Below are 23,406 nucleotides of genomic sequence, written 5' to 3' on the forward strand. Positions count from 1 at the left end.
ATTTGACCAAATAGTCTGCCCACTTCTTACCCTCTCTCGCCAAGCCACCATCATCTCTTTTGTGAATGACTGTCAATAGCCTCCTAACTGATTCTTGCTTCTGCCCTTGGCTTTCTTCTGTCCGTCTCCAGCACTGCAGCCTGTGGGATCTGCTAAAACATAAATGGATTAGATTACTCCTCTGCTTCTCATTTCATTCAGAATAAACGTCGAAGTCCTTCTATGACCTCCCATGTCCCACACCCCAGCCTTTTGTGCTTTGTCCCTCTGACCTCCTGTCCTGCTATTCTGTTCCAGCAGCGCGGCCTCCTCACTCTCCCTAGCATACACCAGGCACAGTGCCACCTCGGGGGTCGTGCACCTGTGTTTGTACCACCTGGAATGCTTTCTCCTCCAAGAGCCTCGTGCCCCCTCCCTTACTTGCTATAAAACTCTGCCCAAACACCTCTTCTGAGTAAAGCCTTCCCCAGACACTCTTTGTAAAATTTTAACCCCCTTACTTTTCATCATCCCTGTCCCTGCTTTGTTTTTTTCTCCTTAGCACTTATGTTCTCTAATATGCACTTATGTTCTCTAATATGCTATCTATTTTGCTTATTCATCTTGTTTATTGTACATCTCCCCACAACACAATCTCCATGAAGGCAGGGGTTTTTGTCTCTTTTGTTCAGTCTACCTTTGGACTCTGGAACAGTGCCTCACACATAGTAGGTGCTCAATAAACATTTGATGAATGAATGAACTTGGTCCAATATCCTTCCACCCACAGGGGCCTGGGATTTGGAGGCAAAGTCTCCCAAGGAAGCCAGCAGGTCTCCTACATTGAGAGCAGCCTCTATCAGCAACACCTCATGGGCTAGAAACCTGTGGAGCTCAGACTCTGATGTTGGCAGGGAAAAGGATTCATTTTCAGAGCCAGGGTAGGCTCACCTGGGAGGTACAAACAATCCTGGAATAGCCCTGTGGGAACTGACCAGGCATATAAACATTTTGCTGGGTGCCAGTAGAACGATTACAGATGGTGCCTATTCTTCTCCAGACTGTGTGTTTATTGCTGATGGAAACGAGATCTGTAGACTGTTGTAGATACCCGAAGAGCCAGTAGCACAGCAGACTCTCTGAGATGAAAATTTCAGAATTTGGCTTGTAAATCTGCTCTCTACACAGAAATGGGACAGTCTTGTGATTTGTCAACTGAGTATTAGGATGTCAAATGGCAGCCCTGGAGATAAACCCAAGTGAAAGACTATTTAATAATCCACCCTTCACTTCTCTTATCGACCCTAAAGATGATTATTCCAGACTTATTTTCTAGGAGATAAATTCCCCCTTAAATTCATTCTGATTTTTATTGTCATTTACCCCGACTTTTATCTCCTCTACCAAATATAGCAAATGCTGCTCTTGGGCAATATTTGGCTCAAAGAAGTTTTGTTTGGCTCACGTGGTATTTTGAGAAAAAAAATTTTTATTGGATGCCAACTTAAAAATAAAAACACATGAAAAAATTAAATTTCTGGCTTGCCTTGAAAAATGGGAAAATTGGGCAACAGTGGACCCATATTCCTGCCTGCTAACAATCAGCTGGAAAGAAATAATTTCCTCTTTCGATGAAGTGTGTAGCCAAGGATTCCCCACCAGCCCCACCCAGCCCATTGCGTTCACCAGTTACCTGTCTGATCCATGGAAGTGCCTAAACTGGCAACTCTAGCACCCTCCACTAGGTGGTGGGCTGCTCTGTTGAGGACAGAGAAGGGGGCAGCTCTGGACCCCAGAATATAAGATTCTCCCAAACTTCATCCCAAAGAATCCAAAACATGGGCTTGTCAGGCAATCTGCTTCCCTGCCTGGGGCCCTAGTATTGGTTTCTAAACAGCAAAATGAGAAGGAGGTAGTTGTATAATGACTTCCAGACTTTCAGCCACGAATACTGAACAATCTGGCTAAAATGAGCCCTTGAGGCAGAAGGCCTGGTGTCAAATCGACCACTCATCAGATGTGTGACCATGCACACATTTCTTAAGCTGTCCATGCCTCAGTTTCCTCATCTGTTCTGTGATGGTAACAACGGTTCCTACCCCCTTGGGTTAGAGTTGAGGATTAAATTATTTATGTAAAGCACTCAGAAAAGGACCTGGCACATAAGTAGCTGTCAACAGGAGCTCGCTGGAATAGGGATCCTGTGGTAACATGAAAACACCTGAAGTCTGAATTAGCAGAGCAGATTTCAAACCCTGGCTCCTCCACTCCCGGGGAAAACAACGCCTCTTTTCTGAGCCTGGGCTTCAGAACCTGTGGAAGCAGAATCCATCTCGTAGGTTAAGCGGCGGCAGATGAAACCGAGAATGTTTAAAACACCAAGTTCAAAGCCTGGCACATGGTAGGCATTTAAATGTCCATTAAGTCTTATCTTACTTTAACGGCAAGTTTCTTGGACCATTTTCCCTTATTTCAACTTACACCCGACTAAAACTTTTGGGGGACAGATAAACTCGACTGGGAAGGGAGGGAGCATTGGGAGATGGCTTTTTCTTTCTGATACAGGTCACTTAGAATTCATAATCACTCCCTTTGTTCTTTAAATTTCTATAAATTGCCATCCTGAGATGTTCTAAACAGATATGTCAGAGTCTAGCTGGATTAAGTTGTGTCTACTCTGGCGATCTCTGACAACACAAAATCCACGTGTTTCCGTTTGCTTTTGTTGCGTAACAAAGTACTCCAAAACGTCGTGACTTAACAGCCATTTATTAAGCTCAACAACTCTGCAGTTTGGCAGTTTGGCCTGAGCTCACCTGAACAGTTCTGGTCTGGGCCAGGCTCACCTGAAGTTGACTGGACTCCCTCATGCATCTGTGGCCAGCTAGTGGCCGGGCTGCCTGGTAGACAGTGTCTTGGTCCACGATGCCTGAGATGATGGGACCCCCATCTCCACACAGTCTCCCATCCTCCAGCAGGTGAGCCTGGGAGCTCTCAGTGGTGGCCACAGGGTTCCAGGAGCAGCAAGAGGGCAAGCCTTGATGCACCAGCGATTTTCAAGTTTCTGCATGTTTCACATTTGCTGCTATCCTATTGGCCAAAGGAAGTCATGTGGCCAAGTTTAAAGTCATTGTGGGAGGGCTCTACCAAAGGGGGTTCATACAGGAAGGGGAGTTGTTACCATTTTTGCAAACAATACATCCTGCCATGACTGTAAGCCTACTTGGAAAACTACTCCCTTGACTTCTAACAAGTGGAGAATCTAGAAAGGGAGTATTCCTCCCTTACTTCTAGTTTCCACATTCTTGGACTTGCGGGGAATTTGTTCCTTGGTGGATGCACCAGCCAGCCTTCCAGCGGGGCTGGTACCCTGCTCCCCTCAAGCCTGGTTCACGGTGATACTCATTCAAGTCCCCCAACCCCTGCTGCCCTGCGTGGCCTGACTTGGCCAGAGTAGCTTGGGCAGTGGGCCCATGCGACCGTGAGTTTGTGCCTTTTGAATACCAAACTCTGCCAAAGCCATATGCTGTCTGGGAAACGGCATTATTCACTGTGAACATCACTGCTGAGAACTGGCAGAGGCAGCTGCTGGGGCTGGAACCTGTCGCAGTCGGGATGAGCGCTGGGACCCACAGGCCCCAGGAAGCTGAAACAGCGGACTAATGACAGCTCTCCTGGTTCTCCTCAGGTCTCTGGGTCCTACATCCTTAGCCACTAGAACTAAAGGGGACTAGTGTTCTGAGTCCCTCAGGCACTCAGAAGACACTCACCAGGGTTTACACCCCAGAACTTTGCCTGTATCTGGACAATCTGGGACCTGCCTGATCCTTGTACCCTGTGGGGAGGCAACATGGGCTACATCCCCCTGTGTGGCTCCCCTAGGGCTGGGTGGATGCAGTGGGCAGGACTCTTACCTGTGGCTTAAGTAGGAAGGTCAATACCAGACGCGAACAAGAAAGGGTGTCGGAGGCCAAGGCTGCAGAAACATGCCCTAGTGGGACCATCATAACAGCAGCCAACATTGACAGAGCATTTGCTATGTGCCAGGCACCATACTGAGCATGTACCCTGCAGGTCGTATTATCGTTATCACTATTTAAATAAGGGCAAACTGAGACCCCAGGAGATGCCGTCACTGTACTGGCCCAGCCAGTGGTAAGTGGAAAGAATGATGATCAAGCCCTAGCCTGTCTGTCTGACCCTGGGGCCCATGCCCTTAATTGGCTACACCTGGATGCCAAAGACAGGGAGGAGGACGTGGCCATGAGTGGTTGGAATTGTGGGCTCAGAGGATGAAAGCAGAAAAGGGGGATGAGTGAACCCAGAAGGGTGGGTTCTTGCCGTGGTGGGGTTCTCACACAAATCAGATCCCTTTGAAGGGACTTGGACTCTGGGGCCTTGGTATGAGTGTAGGTGTATGTTGGGGGTAAAATACAGCCTCTGTGGGGCACTTAGTCTTCCAAGAGCACCCCCAGTTGGGTCCTGACTATAGATTCCCTGACAACTCAAGCCCAGGTCCTCTGCCTGAGCCTGTGACTTCTGGCTTCTATAGACTTCCAAGACTTTATACCCTGTTGAAAGTTGGGGCAGGGAGGAGGGCAACACGTGAGATTGCATTCCTCTCTTCCCTTCCCAAGTTCAGAACCAGTTGAGTCAAGAGTCAGACAAATGGCGATCAAAAGGTCAGCTCTGTCACTGATGAAGGTGGCTGAGAATGTGGTCCAGAGAGCCTGCCGATGGCCCTGCTGAGTTAGACTCACACCTGGTCACAGCAGAGCTGGGACTTTGGGCATCCCCCAGCGCTGTCCCTCAGCGTCGATGGACCAGAGTAGTGGGCACTGCCCTTTCTGGGGGATAGCTGCTTCTGGCAGGGCTCTGAGAGGGTTGCTGACCACAGCATGGTTTGTTACTTCTTCCAAACTCACCAGCTAATCAAGGCAATGTGAGGAGCGACTGCAGGGTAGCGAGAGAGACCAGGAGTGTTATTCTAGCTGAAGACTTTCCACGTGGTTCTAAGTGGGCAGGGAAATGGAGGTCCTTCTGACATACCCAGTTGGCCAGGTGACTCAGTGTACAGGGGAGGATGCATGTCCCTTTGTGCTGGGCTGGGAGAGTCTCACTTGGATAGAGGAGAGGAATCTGAGGGAGCCCTAAGGTCCTGACTTACCCTGAGGAGGGTGCAGGCCAGGATCAGCTTGGATTTCATTCTAGACTCATCCCTGACCCCAGAGTGCCAGGCAATCAGATTGTCCTGCAGTGTCCATGAGATACAGTGTTTCACTCAACAGTTGTTGAGCATCTGATGTGTGCGAGCCACTCCACACAGTAGATACAAGAAGCATAGGGCAGTCTCTGCTCTCAAGGGACCGTTGTCTAAACAAGTGCCGTGTAATTCGTGCAACAATACAGGTATAAACACGGTAGACAGGCAGCAGAGAGAAGCAAAGGATGAATTCCATCTTGCATAGAGAGATTGCAAGGGGCTTCTCAGAGGGGGTGATGGTGACTCTGACTTCTGATGCATGAGCAGGGTTTCACCCAGAAGATAATGCTGGGATGCCCATTCTGGGCACAGATGTGTGAAACTGCAGAAAATGCCAGGGGAATCGTAAATCCTCCTGTATTTCCAGAGTCAAGGTGCATGAGGAGAGTATCTAAGAGACTGCACCAAGTGCCAGGTCGTGAAAGGCTGAGTGCACCGTTGAAGGATATTTTGAATCTGTTGTATACATAACAATTTCTTAAACTTGTGTCATTCGTGTAGCCCCTTCATGATTTTCTTCGTATCAGGTACTTGGGCTTTCTATTTAAATTATTTAGAAAGTAAACTTTTTATCACTGGTAAATGAAAAACTGGTATCTTTTGTCAAAGAAATAAATACAACAAACACAAAATGATATTCTTCAATTCTGATTAGACACCGTCGCCTGCTGAAAGCTCAGAGCCTGAGAACTGATCTCTCTTTGTTAAAAATGGAGAATAACATGTTAGAGACACGCTAACACCGACTGAGACTTTGTCCTTGACTAAGCAGGAGAGAGTGGAAAGGTTAAACTTTTAGGTCTATGATTCAATGTTAATAAATGCTGAGCCCAAGGACCAACCATATCACCCACCCTTATGGGAGACCTGTAAGACATGGAGAACCGCTGAAAGATATTAAGCAGGGGCATAACATGATCCAAACAACAGAAATAAGTAGACTATAGAGTATATTAGGAAATGGTAAGTGAGGCAGAGAAAAATAAATCAAGACATGAGGGCAAGGAGTGCTGGGGGAGGGGTGTTGCAACTTTAAGTAGGGTGGTCAGGGATGTCTTCCTCCAGAAGGCGCATTGAGTACAGACTTGAAAAAGGTGAGGGAGGCGTAGAGCTCTGAGGGAAGAGCTTTCCATGCAGAGAACAGCATGTGCAAAGGCCCTGAGGTGGGAGTGTGGCTGGCATGTTCAACTGCAAAACAGCCAGTGAAGCTGGACTGGAGTGAGGAGGGGGGAAGTGGTGGGTGATGAAGTCACAGAAGGAAGGGGGAGGGTGCGGAAGGTCTCCTGGCATTTACCCAAAGCCCTATCTATATATTCCTGCCCCGGTCTTTGGGGGGAATATGTGAAAAATTCGGTCAGACACTGTGTGCTTTGTTTTCACGAGCTGAGCACCAGCCTTCATCAGCCAGTGCCAGGACCGTCTATGCAGGTTACCTGGCCTCTGGCTACACACTCGGGCTCTGCTTTCTGAGCAAATAACCAGTTTGACTGATTATTTCTGTGGATTCCAACAGAATCCGCCAAGAGGTTCAGCGTCTCATAGACTTAGATCCTTCCTGTGCCGAATCCCCTGCAGGGTGGGACTGTGGCATGGAGGGTTCTATCCTCGGAGCTGTTACTGAGCTCCCCACGGGCAGGTAATTGAGCTCCTCGTGTGAAGCATGTTCTTGCCAGGCGCCCTGCGCACCCAGGCACCCTGTCCTTGGAAGGATGAAGGCAGATGGTGGATGGAGGTGGGGGGTAGGGGCGGCTTGAGCACCCTCTGTAGTGTTGGTAGCCCAGCTGGGTATCCACCCCAGGGATCTGCCATTGAGTACACATGGCCCCATTTTACATGAGATTAACTGTGTCCAAGGTGTGGCGAGGAAGGAGAGGAACTCGGAGCTAATGAGCTGAGCTTGTGGCAGCATTAACGCGGTGGCAGGCCAGCAGGCATCACCATCCATCAGTCTGTCAGCCTCTCTGGGGGCCACTGGAGTGTAAATTAATCTGGTGGTAGCAACTCCACTGCCGAATCCTTTCTGCAAATATGTTTGAGTCTGAAATCTTTCCCTGGGCTCCCAGCGTGGGTAAGGCAGCCACTTTCTTCCTCTGCCACCAACGCCTGGGGATCTTCCATGGCCAAGCATCCCAGGCAGGAGGCAGGGGCCATTGGTCTGGGAGAGAGCCCCTGATGGCCAGCCGTGGGCTGGATGGGTCAGAGTGAGAGAGAACGAAGAACACCCCAGCCCCACAAAGCTCCAGACGGCATAGAGCCCAAAACTATTTAAGGACATTCTGCCAACCTAGATATTAAAGAGTAATCAAATGAATGAGGGAAGGCTCAAATTTACTAAGTCTCCTATCCTATCTTGATTTATCTTCTTTCCCATAAAGGTGTGGGAAACGTTTTGATACCAGAAAGTGTGGACAACATCTATTGGTTTTGCTCCCCCAGCGTCCATTCCCCTCTTTGGCTGGTACTAGACCTTGATTTCACCTTGGGGAACCTCCTTTGTGCCATGTGGTCCTGGATGAGGAGTATATAGACTGCACCTGGTCCACTGAGGTGGGCACATGACCTAGGCTGGCCAACCAGGGAACTCTATCCCTTGGCCATTGTGATTTGTTCAGGGATGGCATGTGACTCAGACTGAGCCAGTCAAAACTTCCCTAAGATATGATATATGGACTCCGGTAGAAATAAGTCTCTCTTTCTCTGGGACCTCAAACTGTGCCAATGGACATCTTTGCCAGTCACATGGAAGGAACGGTCTGCAACACGAAGCCAGCATACCAAGGACAGCAGAGCCAAGTGATGGAGACAGAGAGCCCCAGTGACACATTTGAGCCCCTAGATCTGGATGCACCTGAGACTAGATGAATCACTGGAGTTCCAAAGTGTGTGCGGCAATAAATTCTCTTATTGTTTGAGCTGAGTTTCTGTCACTTGCAACCAAGGGATAGACCTCTGTTCAAATCCTAGCTCTGCCGTCTACTAATTCTGTGATCTTGGGAAAGAATTTACCTCATCTACATTCACTTTACTTATCTGCAAAATAGGAATAATGAAGCATGTCCCTTGTGGGGCTGTGGAGGGGCAAACGTGAGTGCTCCTGATTATTTCGTGGCATTAACAGGTGCTCAGTGCAGTTCTGGTTCCCTTCCTTCCCTGATGCTCTACCTCTTGGTGGGCAGTACAGACATCAGTGCTGTCAGGAGGGGATACGGCGGGATCCACATGAAAACCGCAGGCTCTAAGGGCTGCTCTCAGGCACTGCTCTTGCACTATCTCTACCCCTTTCCTCTGTGTCCCTCAGTTACCAGCCCCCTCCATGCTCTAAAGAGGGTACCAGAATGCATGTCCAGCCATGTCAGAATGGAAAGTATCAAATCAAGCCAAGTTGAAAGGAAGCAGAGCTTGCAGGAAGCCCACAGGAGTAGAAACAAAGGTTTACATAGGGGCAGCTGACTTCCACGGCAGAATCCTCACTGCTCACCAGGAAGGTTCCAGTGACCTTGGGAAGCTGGAGAAGACACTTCACAGCATCTCAGAAACTGATGCCTTAGGTTCTTGCCTTAATTTACTTATTTGCAAGACCTGCAATAGCAAGAACTGTGGGTCCTTTGCTTGCTTCTCTTCTCCCCACATCACCTCAAGTTCTTGGCATTTAATTGGTCTTTAATTAACATCTGGTAAAAGCAAGAACATGCCAGTGGCCTAAGGCACACAGGTTGCAAACTGGCAGCCAGTAGGCTGTAGCATCAGGGAACACATTTGATTTGGACCTAATCATGTTTTTAGCGGCTGTTGATGTTGTTTAAAAACACTCACCAAAATTTTATAATTGAGAACTTTCATAGGAAAATCTTTATTTCTCACTTCACTTAAAAAATAGCATATGTGGGATTTCCAAGGAAAGTCTTGGGGATCAGTAAGGGAGGTGAACTCAGCTACATTAAGATTCCCAGATCATAGCAACAATCCTGCCAACCGTATGCTCCATTTGGGGCAAATTCAGATCACTTTATAGCACTTGCAGAATATTATAAACTGCAAACAGATGCCAATTTCCAAACATATTGACCATTTGTGCCTCCTTCTCTGAGAGTCACAGGAGGAGAGGAAGTGACAGAAGAAGCCCAGGGAATGCTCTCCAGGCTCATTGTGTCAGGCAAGTGCTGCCCAGATCATCAGCCCAGCAATGCAGAGGATTTTTCATACCCTTTAAGAGGGAGCCAGATACATCGGAGAGGCCAGAGGAAACAAAAAAAACCTGGTCCAACGGGCAAGAGTTGAAGGAAAAGGAGCAGTTTTGCCAGGACCAGAGAGTTCTAAGATAGAAGTATTTGAAAAGCTGTTCCATAGAAGAGCCGTTGATGGAAGGCCTGCCTGTGCTGTGGATGATGGATGCGAAGTTCAAGGCATCACAATTAGCACAATCAAAAAAAAAAAAAAAAAAAAAGAAATGAAGTGAGCTGTCTTGAGAAGTCACTGGAATGGCTGGAATAGCCACTTAACTGGGTTTTTCCTTTTTTGGCTTAAGGATAATATATTAGATGGTAGTTGAACTGTATACTTCCCTTCTGTTGAGGTTTGAGGTTAGCAATTAATCACACTCCTCTTCACTTCCTGACTCTAAACCAAATTTAAAAAATAGATGTAGGTGGAAATGAAAATATAATATCTGCTTGTATTCCTGGTGAAGCTAGATTGAAGAATGCATCTTGAACACAAGACCAAAAGTAGGCATTCCGCAAGTTCCCACCACCCCCTGAACCTGACTTTGGGCCAGCCTGCACGAAAAGTTGGGGCGCCCCACCAGCCAGCCACAGAGAGGTTCTGGGTCTGCCTCACCCTCTTTTGAGAAAAGCCAGAGGGTGGTTTCCAGACCTGTCTCCTGAAACCAGAACAGGCAGGACCTGCCCCAGGTGGGATAAGGGCTCCATTTCTAGGCAAGTCACAGAGACAGAGGAAAAGGGAGAAACACAGGGTCAGGAAAGAAGCTGAGCCTTGCTTGGCCCAAATATCACCATGTAATTAATTAATTCTGACATCTAACACTTACAAAGTGCTTATTACATGTCAGGGACCATTCTAAGGGCTTCATGCGATCTATCTCGTATTATCTCATTTAATCCTTGCAACAACAATCCTCTGAAGTATTACTATTATTGTCTCCGTTTTATAGATAACAAACCTGAGGAACAGAGGAGTTCCTTGCCTGAGAACATACTAGTAAAAGGTTGAGCTGAGCTTCAAATCCAGGTTCATCTGACTCCAAATTGGAGCTCCTGCCAAGATAGAAGGAAATGCAGAAGCTTCATTCATGATGCTTCTCGGAGATGATACAAGTGTTGGCAGGAGTCTCCCTGGCCCGTTGGCCCAGGACTCTGTAATAGAAGGGGCTTCATATCTTGTGTCTCCTCCCTGGACGCCAGGTCCTGCAGTTTCACCCTCCAGGGCGGGTGCTGGGTCAGACAGAGCTGAGTTCAAACCTCCGCCACTTTCTATCTGGATGACCTCGGGCAACTTCCCTAACCTCAGTTTTTCCATCTGTAAAATGGAGGGGAAAAATATCTACTGTCAGCTTTATCCCCTGTGAAAAATTAGGCAGGATCTGATTCCATCTAGACATCTACCTTGATTGTCATTCCTTTTTGCCAGATACATCTTCAGACCTAGACCATCGTGTTCTTCACTCTTATATGAAAACACACAACCACAGTACCAACCGGCTTCCCCCATTTTTGCCTCTTTAACTTAAGGATCTGTGAGAGGTAGCTTGGAGGAAGAAAGCCTTCCCACCCTTGTTTTCCTAAACCTCAAATACAGGAGAATCCTTCAGAGGCCAACCCAGTCCACAGTCTCTGAAGAGGGAATTGAGCGAAGCCAAGAAAACCCCAGAAAGAGCAGAACATTTGAACTTGGGGCTCTTGCCCTCAAATGTCACTTCCTACCAGAGTGGCCTCATTGTATGTCCCTGTAGATTCCATTTTGTTCTAGATTTTTACCAGAGATGATCCTCTACTGGGGATATAGTGGGGACCCTTCCCTAGAAGAACAGCACTGACCTAACCATGGTGTATCTGGAAGAAATGAGGTCTTGGGTACAACACCAAGCGGGAGGTCTGGCCTACAGTCTTGGGGTCAGTACCGTCTGGTTGCCAAAAGCAGGGCACTCAGAGATTTCAATAGACTACCTCTGGCCCAGCCTGGCTCTCTCCCAGGGTCAGGTCATCAGAAATCAGCCGTTCTCTCGTGTGGGGCTCCAGGCTCCCTCACACCCAAGACCGAGAGCTACATTTGCATCAGTTACAGGGGTGCAGTTAACACATGACTATATTCTAAGTAAAGTAACCCTGGAGGTTCACTTGCTTCTCTGCCGAAAATCTTTCCAGACCACCACGGATCCCAGCTTATAGCTTGAGTTATTTACACAACTAAACCCAAAGCAGCCCAGTTTATGAGTATGAGATGCCAAGTTTCCCTGCAAAACATAGCAAAGTAACAGATGCTTTAGAGCAATAAACAAACTGAAATATAGCTCTTCTCTCTCTCTCCCTCTGATACTAATGCGGAAAACCTGTCTGGGAAAATACAACTTGGCGAGGGGAGCTGCAAGTTAAGGGTAGGTTCACATCACTCCCTTGGACGTGGGGCCTGGATGGCCCGCCTTTGAGGAGCCACATTTGCCCCAAACCTTGGTAAAGGGGACTCCTTGTATGAAGCCCAGGGTCACCACCAGCCTCCTGCAAAATAGACAAAGTCATCACTCCCAGTAAACCAGCTTCATGGGAGAAACTTAGTAAACCTGATGGCGACTGGATTCTACCCCATTTCTCCCTCGGCTGGAACACCCTGGGGCAGGAGACAATTTGTACAACTTTAGGTCGTGGACCTGATGCAGGCACTTTTATACTGCCCAGAAAGTGACCTCTGCTTCATAGATTTTTTTTAAAAAAGCAAAATCAAAAAAACAGACTCGAGAAGCCAAGGAGACATTTGCTCCACTCTCCTTCGCTGGATTACACCTCACATTTGAAAGACGTTGCTATGGCCTTGATGCTACTGTTGAATTATGGATCCTACACTTCGTCAGAGCCCCGAGCACTTCTGAGCGACTTGTGTGTGAGCCTTGAGGCCCCCTCTCTCCATCCCCCAGTGGTCATCTCAGACCTTTCATTCTGTGTTCAGTCTTCCGCTCGCTCGTCCCAGCCCTGCAGCCGGTGACCTTGCTCCCTCAAAGCCTTCCACTGATCACGTGCGGGGAACTGTGCTACCACGTTATAGACACTTTATTTAGCCCTCACAGGAGCTCTGGGAGAGACTGTATCAGCCAGGGTTCTCCAGAGAAACAGAATCAATAAGACATATATAGATTATATATAAAAGGAGATTTATTATAGGAATTGTCTCACGTGGTTACAGAGTCTGAGAAGTCCCACCATCTGCTGTTTGCAAGCTGGAGGACAGAAGAGGTGGTGGAATTCAGTCCAAGTCTGAAGGCCTAAGAACCAGGGGAGCCGATGGTGTAAATTCCAGCCTGAGGCCGAAGGTCTGAGAACCAGAAGCCCCAAGTCCAAGGGCAGGAAAAGATGGGCGTCCAGCTCCGGAAGAGACTGAATTCACCCTTCCTTGTCTTTTTGTTCCACCTGGGCCCTCAATGGATGGGATGATGCCCTCGTACGCTGGGAGTAAAGAGAGGGCCACTCTCTTTGCTGAGTCTACTGATTCAAATGCTAATCTCCTCCAGAAACACGCTCCCAGACACACCAAGAAATCATGTTTTACCAGCTCTCTGGGCATCTCTTAGCCCAGTCTAGTTGACACTTAACATTAGTGTTATAGTTGAAGTTCTCCATTGTAGAAATGTGTCACTTTCTCCCTTTCATATGTGTAGAAAGTGACTCAGAGTTGAAGTGACTTGTTCAGTGTAAGCGGTGGAGACTGGATCAGAACTCAGGCTGGAGCTTTCACTGCACTGAAATCATTTCCTTGTGGGTTATGCTTGACACATTCAGCAGGTTTTTACAACTAGGAAGTGGGATAAGACCTGAGATTTGGGGTATTACCTATAACCTTTTTCTGGGACATAATGGAATTTTGACAAAAATATTTCTTTAAAAAAAAAAATAAAACAGACTAAAGAGCTGCCTTTGGAGCAATGGCTGTTCTTTTTTTTTCTTTTTAACATCTTTATTGGAGTATAATTGCTTTACAATGGTGTGTTAGTTTCTACTTTATAACAAAGTGAATCAGCTATACATATACATATGTCCCCATATTTCTTTCCTCTTGCATGTCCCTCCCTCCCACCCTCCCTATCCCACCCCTCTAGGTGGTCACAAAGCACCGAGCTGATCTCCCTGTGCTATGCGGCTGCTTCCCACTAGCTATCTCTTTTACGTTTGGTAGTGTATATATGGCCATGCCACTCTCTCACTTTGTCACAGCTAACCCTCCCCCCTCCCCGTATCCTCAAGGCCATTCTCTGGTAGGTCTGCATCTTTATTCCTGTCTTGCCCCTAGGTTCTTCATGACCTTTTCTTTTTTTCTTTTTAGAGTCCATATATATGTGTTAGCATACGGTAGTTGTTTTTCTCTTTCTGACTTACTTCACTCTGTATGACAGACTCTAGGTCCATCCACCTCACTACAAATAACTCAGTTTCGTTTCTTTTTATGGCTGAGTAATATTCCATTGTATATATGTGCCACATCTTCTTTATCCATTCATCTGTTGATGGACACTTAGGTTGCTTCTATGTCCTGGCTACTGTACATAGAGTTGCAATGAACATTTTGGTACATGACTCTTTTTGAATTATGGTTTTCTCAGGGTATATACCCAGTAGTGGGATTGCTGGGTCGTATGGTAGTTCTAATTTTAGTTTTTTAAGGAACCTCCATACTGTTCTCCATAGTGGCTGTATCAATTTACATTCCCACCAACAGCGCGAGAGGGTTCCCATTTCTCCACACCCTCTCCAGCATTTATTGTTTGTAGATTTTTGGATGATGGCCATTCTGACCGGTGTGAGATGATATCTCATTGTAGTTTTGATTTGCATTTCTCTAATGATTAGTGATGTTGAGCATTCTTTCATGTGTTTGTTGGCAATCTGTATATCTTCTTTGGAGAAATGTCTATTTAGGTCTTCTGCCCATTTTTGGATTGGGTTGTTTGTTTTTTGATATTGAGCTGCGTGAGCTGCTTGTATATTTTGGAGATTGATCCTTTGTCAGTTGCTTCATTTGCAAATATTTTCTCCCATTCTGAGAGTTGTCTTTCCGTTTTGTTTATGGTTTCCTTTGCTGTGCAAAAGCTTTTAAGTTTCATTAGGTCCCATTTGTTTATTTTTGTTTTTATTTCCATTTCTCTAGGAGGTGGGTCAAAAAGGATCTTGCTGTGATTTATGTCATAGAGTGTTCTGCCTATGTTTTCCTCTAAGAGTTTGACGGTGTCTGGCCTTACATTTAGGTCTTTAATCCATTTTGAGTTCATTTTTGTGTATGGTTTCAGGGAGTGTTCTAATTTCATTCTTTTACATGTAGCTGTCCAGTTTTCCCAGCACCACTTATTGAAGAGGCTGTCTTTTCTCCACTGTATATTCTTGCCTCCTTTATCAAAGATAAGGTGACCATATGTTTGTGGGTTTATCTCTGGGCTTTCTATCCTGTTCCAGTGATCTATATTTCTGTTTTTGTACCAGTACCATACTGTCTTGATTACTGTAGCTTTGTAGTATAGTCGAAGTCAGGGAGCCTGATTCCTCCAGCTCCGTTTTTCTTTCTCAAGATTGCTTTGGCTATTTGGGGTCTTTTGCGTTTCCATACAAATTGTGACATTTTTTGTTCTAGTTCTCTGAAAAATGCCATTGGTAGTTTGATAGGGATTGCATTGAATCTGTAGATTGCTTTGGGTAGTAGAGTCATTTTCACAATGTTGATTCTTCCAATCCAAGAACATGGTATATCTCTCCATCTATTTGTATCATCTTTAATTTCTTTCATCAGTGTCTTATAATTTTCTGCATACAGGTCTTTTGTCTCCTTAGGTAGGTTTATTCCTAGATATTTTATTCTTTTTGTTGCAATGGTAAATGGGAGTGTTTCCTTAATTTCTCTTTCAGATTTTTCATGATTAGTGTATAGGAATGCAAGAGATTTCTGTGCATTAATTTTGTATCCTGCTACTTTACCAAATTCATTGATTAGATCTAGTAGTTTTCTGGTAGCATCTTTAGGATTCTCTATGTATAGTATCATGTCATCTGCAAACAGTGACAGCTTTACTTCTTCTTTTCCGATTTGGATTCCTTTTATTTCTTTTTCTTCTCTGATTGCTGTGGCTAAAACTTCCAAAACGATGTTGAATAATAGTGGTGAGAGTGGGCAACCTTGTCTTGTTCCTGATCTTAGTGGAAATGGTTTCAGTTTTTCACCATTGAGGACGATGTTGGCTGTGGATTTGTCATATATGGCCTTTATTATGTTGAGGAAAGTTCCCTCTATGCCCACTTTCTGGAGGGTTTTTATCATAAATGGGTGTTGAATTTTGTCAAAAGCTTTCTCTGCATCTATTGAGATGATCATATAGTTTTTCTCCTTCAATTTGTTAATATGGTGTATCACATTGATTGATTTGTGTATATTGAAGAATCATTGCATTCCTAGGATAAACCCCACTTGATCATGGTGTATGATCCTTTTAATGTGCTGTTGGATTCTGTTTCCTAGTATTTTGTTGAGGATTTTTGCATTTATGTTCATCAGTGATATTGGCCTGTAGTTTTCTTTCTTTGTGATATCTTTGTCTGGTTTTGGTATCAGAGTGATGGTGGCCTCGTAGAATGAGTTTGGGAGTGTTCCTCCCTCTGCTATATTTTGGAACAGTTTGAGAAGGATAGGTGTTAACTCTTCTCTAAATGTTTGATAGAATTCGCCTGTGAAGCCATCTGGTCCTGGGCTTTTGTTTGTTGGAAGATTTTTAATGACAGTTTCATCTTCAGTGCTAGTGATGAGTCTGTTCATATTTTCTACTTCTTCCTGGTTCAGTCTCGGAAGGTTGTGCATTTCTAAGAATTTGTCCATTTCTTCCAGGTTGTCCATTTTATTGGTATACAGTTGCTTGTAGTAATCTCTCATGATCCTTTGTATTTCTGCAGTGTCAGTTGTTACTTCTCCTTTTTCATTTCTAATTCTATTGATTTGAGTCTTCTACCTTTTTTTCTTGATGAGTCTGGCTAACGGTTTATCAATTTTGTTTATCTTCTCAAAAAACCAGCTTTTAGTTTTATTGATCTTTGCTATTGTTTCCTTCATTTCTTTTTCATTTATTTCTGATCTGATCTTTATGAGTTCTTTCCTTCTGCTAACTTTGGGGTTTTTCTGTTCTTCTTTCTCTAGTTGCTTTAGGTGTAAGGTTAGGTTGTTTCTTTGAGATGTTTCTTGTTTCTTAAGGTAGGATTGTATTGCTATAAACTTCCCTCTTAGAGCTGCTTTTGCGGCATCCCATAGGTTTTGGGTCATTGTGTTTTCATTGTCATTTGTTTCTAGGTATTTTTTTATTTCCTCTTTGATTTCTTCAGTGATCTCTTGGTTATTAAGTAGTGTATTGTTTAGCCTCCATGTGTTTGTATTTTTTACAGATTTTTTCCTGTAATTGATATCTAGTCTCATAGCGTTGTGGTCAGAAAAGATACTTGATATGATTTCAATTTTCTTAAATTTACCAAGGCTTGATTTGTGACCCAAGATATGATCTATCCTGGAGAATGTTCCATGAGCACTTGAGAAGAAATTGTTTTGTGTTGTTTTTGGATGGAATGTCCTATAAATATCAATTAAGTCCATCTTGTTTAATGTATCATTTAAAGCTTGTGTTTCCTTATTTATTATCATTTTGGATGATCTGTCCATTGGTGAAAGTGGGGTGTTAAAGTCCCCTACTATGATTGTGTCACTGTCGATTTCCCCTTTTATGGCTGCTAGTATTTGCCTTATGTATCGAGGTGCTCCTATGTTGGGTGCATAAATATTTACAATTGTTATAGCTTCTTCTTCGATTGATCCCTTGATCATTATGTAGTGTCCTTCTTTGTCTCTTGTAATAGTCTTTGTTTTCAAGTCTATTTTGTCTGATATGAGAATTGCTACTCCAGCTTCCTTTTGATTTCCATTTGCATGGACTATGTTTTTCCATCCCCTCACTTTCAGTCTGTATGTGTCCCTAGGTCTGAAGTGGGTCTCTTGTAGACAGCATATATACAGGTCTTGTTTTTGTAACCATTCAGCCAGTCTAACTCTTTTGGTTGGAGCATTTAATCCATTTACATTTAAGGTAATTATCGATATGTATGTTCCTATTACCATTTTCTTAATTGTTTTGGGTTTATTATTGTAGGTCTTTTCCTTCTCTTGGGTTTCCTGCCTAGAGAAGTTCCTTTAGCATTTGTTGTAAAGCTGGTTTGGTGGTGTTGAATTCTCTTAGCTTTTGCTTGTCTGTAAAGCTTTTAATTTCTCCATCAAACCTGAATGAGATCCTTGCTGAGTAGAGTAATCTTGGTTGTAGATTTTTCTCCTTCATCACTTTAAATATGTCCTGCCACTCCCTTCTGGCTTGCAGAGTTTCTGCTGAAAGATCAGCCGTTAACCTTATGGGGATTCCCTTGTGTGTTATATGTTGTTTTTCCCTTGCTGCTTTTATTTTTTTTTCTTTGTGTTTAATTTTTGATAGTTTGATTAATATGTGTCTTGGCGTGTTTCTCCTTGGATTTATCCTGTATGGGACTCTCTGTACTTCCTGGACTTGACTGACTATTTCCTTTCCCATATTAGGGAAGTTTTCAACTGTAATCTCTTCAAATATTTTCTCAGTCCCTTTCTTTTTCTCTTCTTCTTCTGGGACTCCTATAATTTGAATGTTGGTGCGTTTAATGTTGTCCCCGAGGTCTCTGAGACTGTCCTCAATGCTTTTCATTCTTTTTTCTTTATTCTGCTCTGCAGTAGTTATTTCCACTATTTTATTTTCCAGGTTACTTATCCGTTCTTCTGCCTCAGTTATTCTGCTCTTGATCCCTTCTAGAGAATTTTTAATTTCATTTATTGCATTGTTCATCACTGTTTGTTTGCTCTTTAGTTCTTCTAGGTCCTTGTTAAACGTTTCTTTTATTTTCTCCATTCTATTTCCAAGATTTTGAATCATCTTTACTATCATTATTCTGAATTCTTTTTCAGGTAGACAGCCTATTTCCTCTTCATTTGTTAGGTCTGGTGGGTTTTTGCCTTGCTGCTTCATCTGCTGTGTGTTTCTCTGTCCTCTCATTTTGCTTAACTTACTGTGTTTGAGGTCTCTTTTTCACAGGCTGCAGGTTCATAGTTCCTGTTGTTTTTGGTGTCTGTCCCCAGTGGCTAAGTTTGGTTCAGTGGGTTGTGTAGGCTTCCTGGTGAAGGGGACTAGTGCCTGTGTTCTGGTGGATGAGGCTGGATCTTGTCTTTCTGGTGGCCAGGTCCATGTCTGGTGGTGTGTTTTGGGGTGTCTGCGGCCTTTTTATGATTTTAGGCAGCCTCTCTGCTAATGGGTGGGGTTGTGTTCCTGTCTTGCTAGTTGTTTGGCATAGAGTGTCCAGCACTTTAGCTTGCTGGTCGTTGAGTGGAGCTGGGTCTTGGCATTGAGATGGAGATCTCTGGGAGATTTTCGCCGTTTGATATTACATGGAGCTGGCAGGTCTCTTGTGGACCAGTGTCCTGAACTTGGCTCTCCCACCTCAGAGGCACAGCCCTGATGCCTGGCTGGAGCACCAAGAGCCTGTCACCCACACGGCTGGCCCACGGTCCCCAGGACTGTTGCGGCTTCGGCTGCTGAGGCCCGTCCAGAGCCGGCAGCCTCAGTGAGGCCGCCCTCCCCTTGGGCTCTGGGGCAGTTCAGTGACGGCTGAGGGAAGAGGCCCCGAGCCAGGAGTTCCAGCTCTGCGGAAACGCGGGCTACATTCTGGGCTCAGGGGGTGGGACCGCCGCAATGGCTATTCTTAGGTTTGATTCAAGATATAGCATTTAAATGGTGACTACCTTCTTCCATGTCAAGATTCTTGATATAATAAGGACAAATCCACGTCTCCTCCATGACAATCTTGTACAATCAGAAAGGAAAAAAAAAATTCTGACATCTCTCCTTTGACCGCCTTGCTAATCAGAAAATTACTTTTCACATAAGTGATTGGAATTAAATAATAATTAGTTACATTTACATGACAGCCCACCCCTTGAAAAATGTTGACATATGAGAGATACTATTAGATAATCACAGTAATAACCAGACTTTGGGGTTTTCTAAAAGGATTTTCTTCTTAAAGGAGCATAGCTTTTTTTTTTTTTTCTTTGAAAACCAATGAAATGTTTTTGACCATAATGCAATCATACTTTTAAACAGTTTTCCTCACATTTTCCTTTTTAGGATATTTGATAAGCAAATTATTTATAAACTTAACACAGAGGACAATGTACATGTTCTTTGTGACTGCTTTTTCTGGTCATTACAGGGCTCCTTAAAGAGAGCTCAGCTACATACATCTTTCTGCGGTAAGTGACTTCCCCATTGCCTGCATGAGGACATGATCCTTCCCGGGAATCTTCTAATGCAAAAGCACATATATCTTTGTTTTGTTATCATTTTTTGAGGCCTTGCCTAGCACCAGACATTGTGCAAAATACCTTTAATGCTCTTCCATCTTCACCCTTAATTACTACAAGAATCCTATGAGGTAAGCACCATAATTGGCCCCATTTAACAGATGGAAAAAACTGAGGTTTACAGAGGTTAAATAACTCACCCATGATTTGTCAGTTAAGAGGTGATCAAGCAGAATTAAAAGCCATCTCAGACCAACTCCAGGGACTGTAGGTTTAACCACTAAGATATGTGCCTTCCTAATGTTGAGGAGCTATCAAACTGACCTACTGCATGAGAAATGCCTTACAGTGGTTTAAGTGAAGGTTAGACTTTGCAGTTCAAATCCCCCTGCAGTCAGCATCTTGCTGGAACCACTGGTGGGGAGAAGAAGTTGCCTGTGTTTAACAGAAAAGGGCCAGGGTTTGCTGACATGTTTAGTTAATCCTCATGGAGATGGCTGATGAGGATTCTGGTTAATTAGTTGTGGAATTTTAAAAAATGAGCAGATGTGTTGTGGTAAAATGCATTTTACTTCCTGAACCCTGGGGGAAAGCACTGGGTATGTTCTGCGGCTGTGTGTACTTACATATCTTGATTGAACATTCAACAGCATGTTTTGCAAGATTCAGGTATCCTGGCTTTGTTCCAACAATGGATAATTACATTCTGCTTCAGCTCTGCCTACAGTCTCAGGCAGGTACAAGATTAATCATAATAACCACAGCTAACAAGTGCCTACTATGCACCAGCCAACACACGGGGAAATTTCCATGCATCACCTCCAATCCTTTCCACAATCCTGCAGAGTAAAGTTTATTTTCTACCCTTTATTGGGGAAACTGAGGCTCAGAGAGAAGATAGTTACTTGCCCAAGGCTGTACACAAATAAGTGGCAAAACAGAGACTCAAACTTACACATGTCTGGCTCCAATGCCTGTATTTTTTCCCCTTCTGCATTCTTCATTTGAAGAGAAAATGCACTTGACAAAAAAAGTCAAAGGATATACAAAGGATGTGTAATGAAAATGGAGTTTCCTCCCAGCCCTTAGTCTCCTGGTTTCCCTTCCCAGAGGCCCACTCTACCATGCTCTTACGTAGCATCCAATATAACTATGCATGTACACCTCATTTTTTTCTTTGAAGTTGCGGTTATAAGTTGTTTGGCTGAAATGGACCATATCTCTGTACTGAAGTTTCCCATTTAGAATTTATAAATGCTTTGGGAGCAAAACTGGGAAGGGTTTTGTATAAATATCAAATGAAGAACAGTCTGTTCTATCTACACATCTTTCAGGAAAAGTCATCAAGAACAGCAGGTTGTATATTTTTATACATAGTTGGGAGAAGTAGAGGAAACCAGAATATCCAGGGGTAACTATGTCCTCGCTTTTGCTATCCAAACACACACACACACACACAGAAGACCAGTTAACATGTGTAATATGGTATTTTCTAACTTCTTTTTTTCAACCTACCAGTTTAATACCAGCATCTTCCCGTGTATTAAACATTTTCTGAAAAGTTATTTATAATCACAGCATAGCATTTCTCAAAATGCATATACATACCGTCATTTAATCATTATGGTATTGTGCGTATTTAGGTTGTTTCTATTAGTTCACCACTTTAAATAAAGAATATTGTGTTGAGCACCCTTATAACACATCTTTATACAAATATCTTAACATTTCAACAGGCTAAATTCTAACGAGAACCTTCCTTTAAATTATTTTTTGAAGTGTAGTTGATTTACAATGTTGTGTTAATTTCTGCTGTACAGCAAAGTGACTCAGTTATACACATATATACATTCTTTTTTATATTCTTTTCCATAATGGTTTATCCCAGGACATTGAATATAGTTCCCTGTGTTATACAGTAGGACCTTGTTGGTTATCCATTCTATATGTAATAGTCTGCATCTACTACTTTAAACTTATTTGCAAACCTAGCATTGTATGAGAGTGCATATTTCTATGCACCATGGATAACACTAAATAATAACTTTGTGATAGGTCAAAATGCTATCTTATTTGGATTGAATTTGTATTTCTTTGATACCTAATGAATTTTAATATTTTACCAGTTTTATATCTTCTTTCAGGAATCATTTATGTCTTTTCCTCAGTTTTCTGTTGGGGTGTCTTTCTTATTGATTTATAAAAACTCTAGTAAAGATACTAAATATTTGTCTATCATATTTGGAACACCATTTGCTTTTTTGCATTTTATTTTCCCTTATGGTTACTTTTTTTGTCTTCCAAAACTTTAACTTTTTTTTTTTGGCCTCACCTTGTGGCTTGTGGGATAATAGTTCCCCAACCAGGGATCGAACCTGGGGCCCCAGCAGTGAGAGCACTGAGTCCTAACCACTGGACCACCAGGGAATTCCCCAAAACTTTAACTTTTAACTTTTTTCTTTCTTTCTTCTTTGATATCATGGTTATAAAGCCTTCCCAGTTCTCAAGAATATATACATATTTACTGATATTTTAATCTCTTACTCCATTGTTTTCTTTTTAACATTGAAATGTTTCATTCATCTTGAATTGATATTGGTGTAGATGTAAATGAGGAAATCTGACTACATTTTTCCCAGCTTAATCACCTAATTGTCCCAACAAAGTCCCAATAATGCATAATTTCCCAACTGACTTGAAATACTACCTTTATCATGTGTTTTTTATGTAGCTGTGCTTATTTCTGATTTTGTATTCGGTTCTATAAATACATTTGCCTGTTTCTGAGCCAGAACCACACAGTTTTAATTACTATAGCTTTATAATATATATTGTGTGACACTGTAGCTTCCTCCCCATGATTCTTCCTTCTAACACAATGCATTGGCTCTTATTTTTAATTTATTCATCCAAAAGAAACTTTATAATTGTAATGTCAAATTCAATTTTTAAAATCCTCTTGGGACTTGGATTGGTATTACATTTGATTTATAGATTAATTTGAGAAGTATGGATGTCTTTCTAATATTACAATTTCCCATCTCTCCATTTATTAAAGTTTTAATTGAACTGTCTATAAAATATGGAACAATCTTAAATATCAATTGTGTTAGCAGGCATCTTTGTTTTGCCTGACTTTAACGAGACTCATAGCCTGGAGGTTACAGCACATACAACCAGAATCAAAACCCTTGGGTTTACATCCTGGCTTCACCAATTAGTACCTTGGGTCTTTGGCAGATTATTTCTCTGCACCAAATTTCCTTATGTGAATAACAAGGTTAATACAAATACCTACCTAGTGATATTGTGGTGAGATTTAAATGAGATAATAGATATGAAAATACTTAGAACCATGCCTGCCACGTGGCTCTCAATAAAAACAAGCTATTGAAGAGAACAGACTTGTGGTTGCCAAGGGGGAAGAGGATGGGGGAGGGAAGGATTGGGAGTTTGGGATTAGCAGATGCAAACTATTGTATATAGGATGGATAAGCAGCAAGGACCTATTGCATAGCACAGGGAACTATATTCAATATACTGTGATAAGT

At 43.4% G+C, this 23,406-nt stretch overlaps 1 protein-coding gene and 1 non-coding gene across 2 annotated transcripts in view; one reads left to right on the plus strand and one right to left on the minus strand.

Moving 5' to 3' along the window:
- HS3ST2 (heparan sulfate-glucosamine 3-sulfotransferase 2) overlaps positions 1 to 23,406 on the plus strand; it is a 90,260-nt gene that overhangs the window by 46,997 nt on the left and 19,857 nt on the right. The window lies entirely within an intron of this gene.
- TRNAE-CUC (transfer RNA glutamic acid (anticodon CUC)) lies at positions 22,210 to 22,282 on the minus strand. Its single transcript has one exon. It is a non-coding gene; the product is annotated as a tRNA-Glu (tRNA).

The sequence above is a fragment of the Eschrichtius robustus genome, chromosome 16 (genome assembly GCF_028021215.1).
Source record: "Eschrichtius robustus isolate mEscRob2 chromosome 16, mEscRob2.pri, whole genome shotgun sequence".
Taxonomy (NCBI): Eukaryota; Metazoa; Chordata; class Mammalia; order Artiodactyla; family Eschrichtiidae; genus Eschrichtius; species Eschrichtius robustus.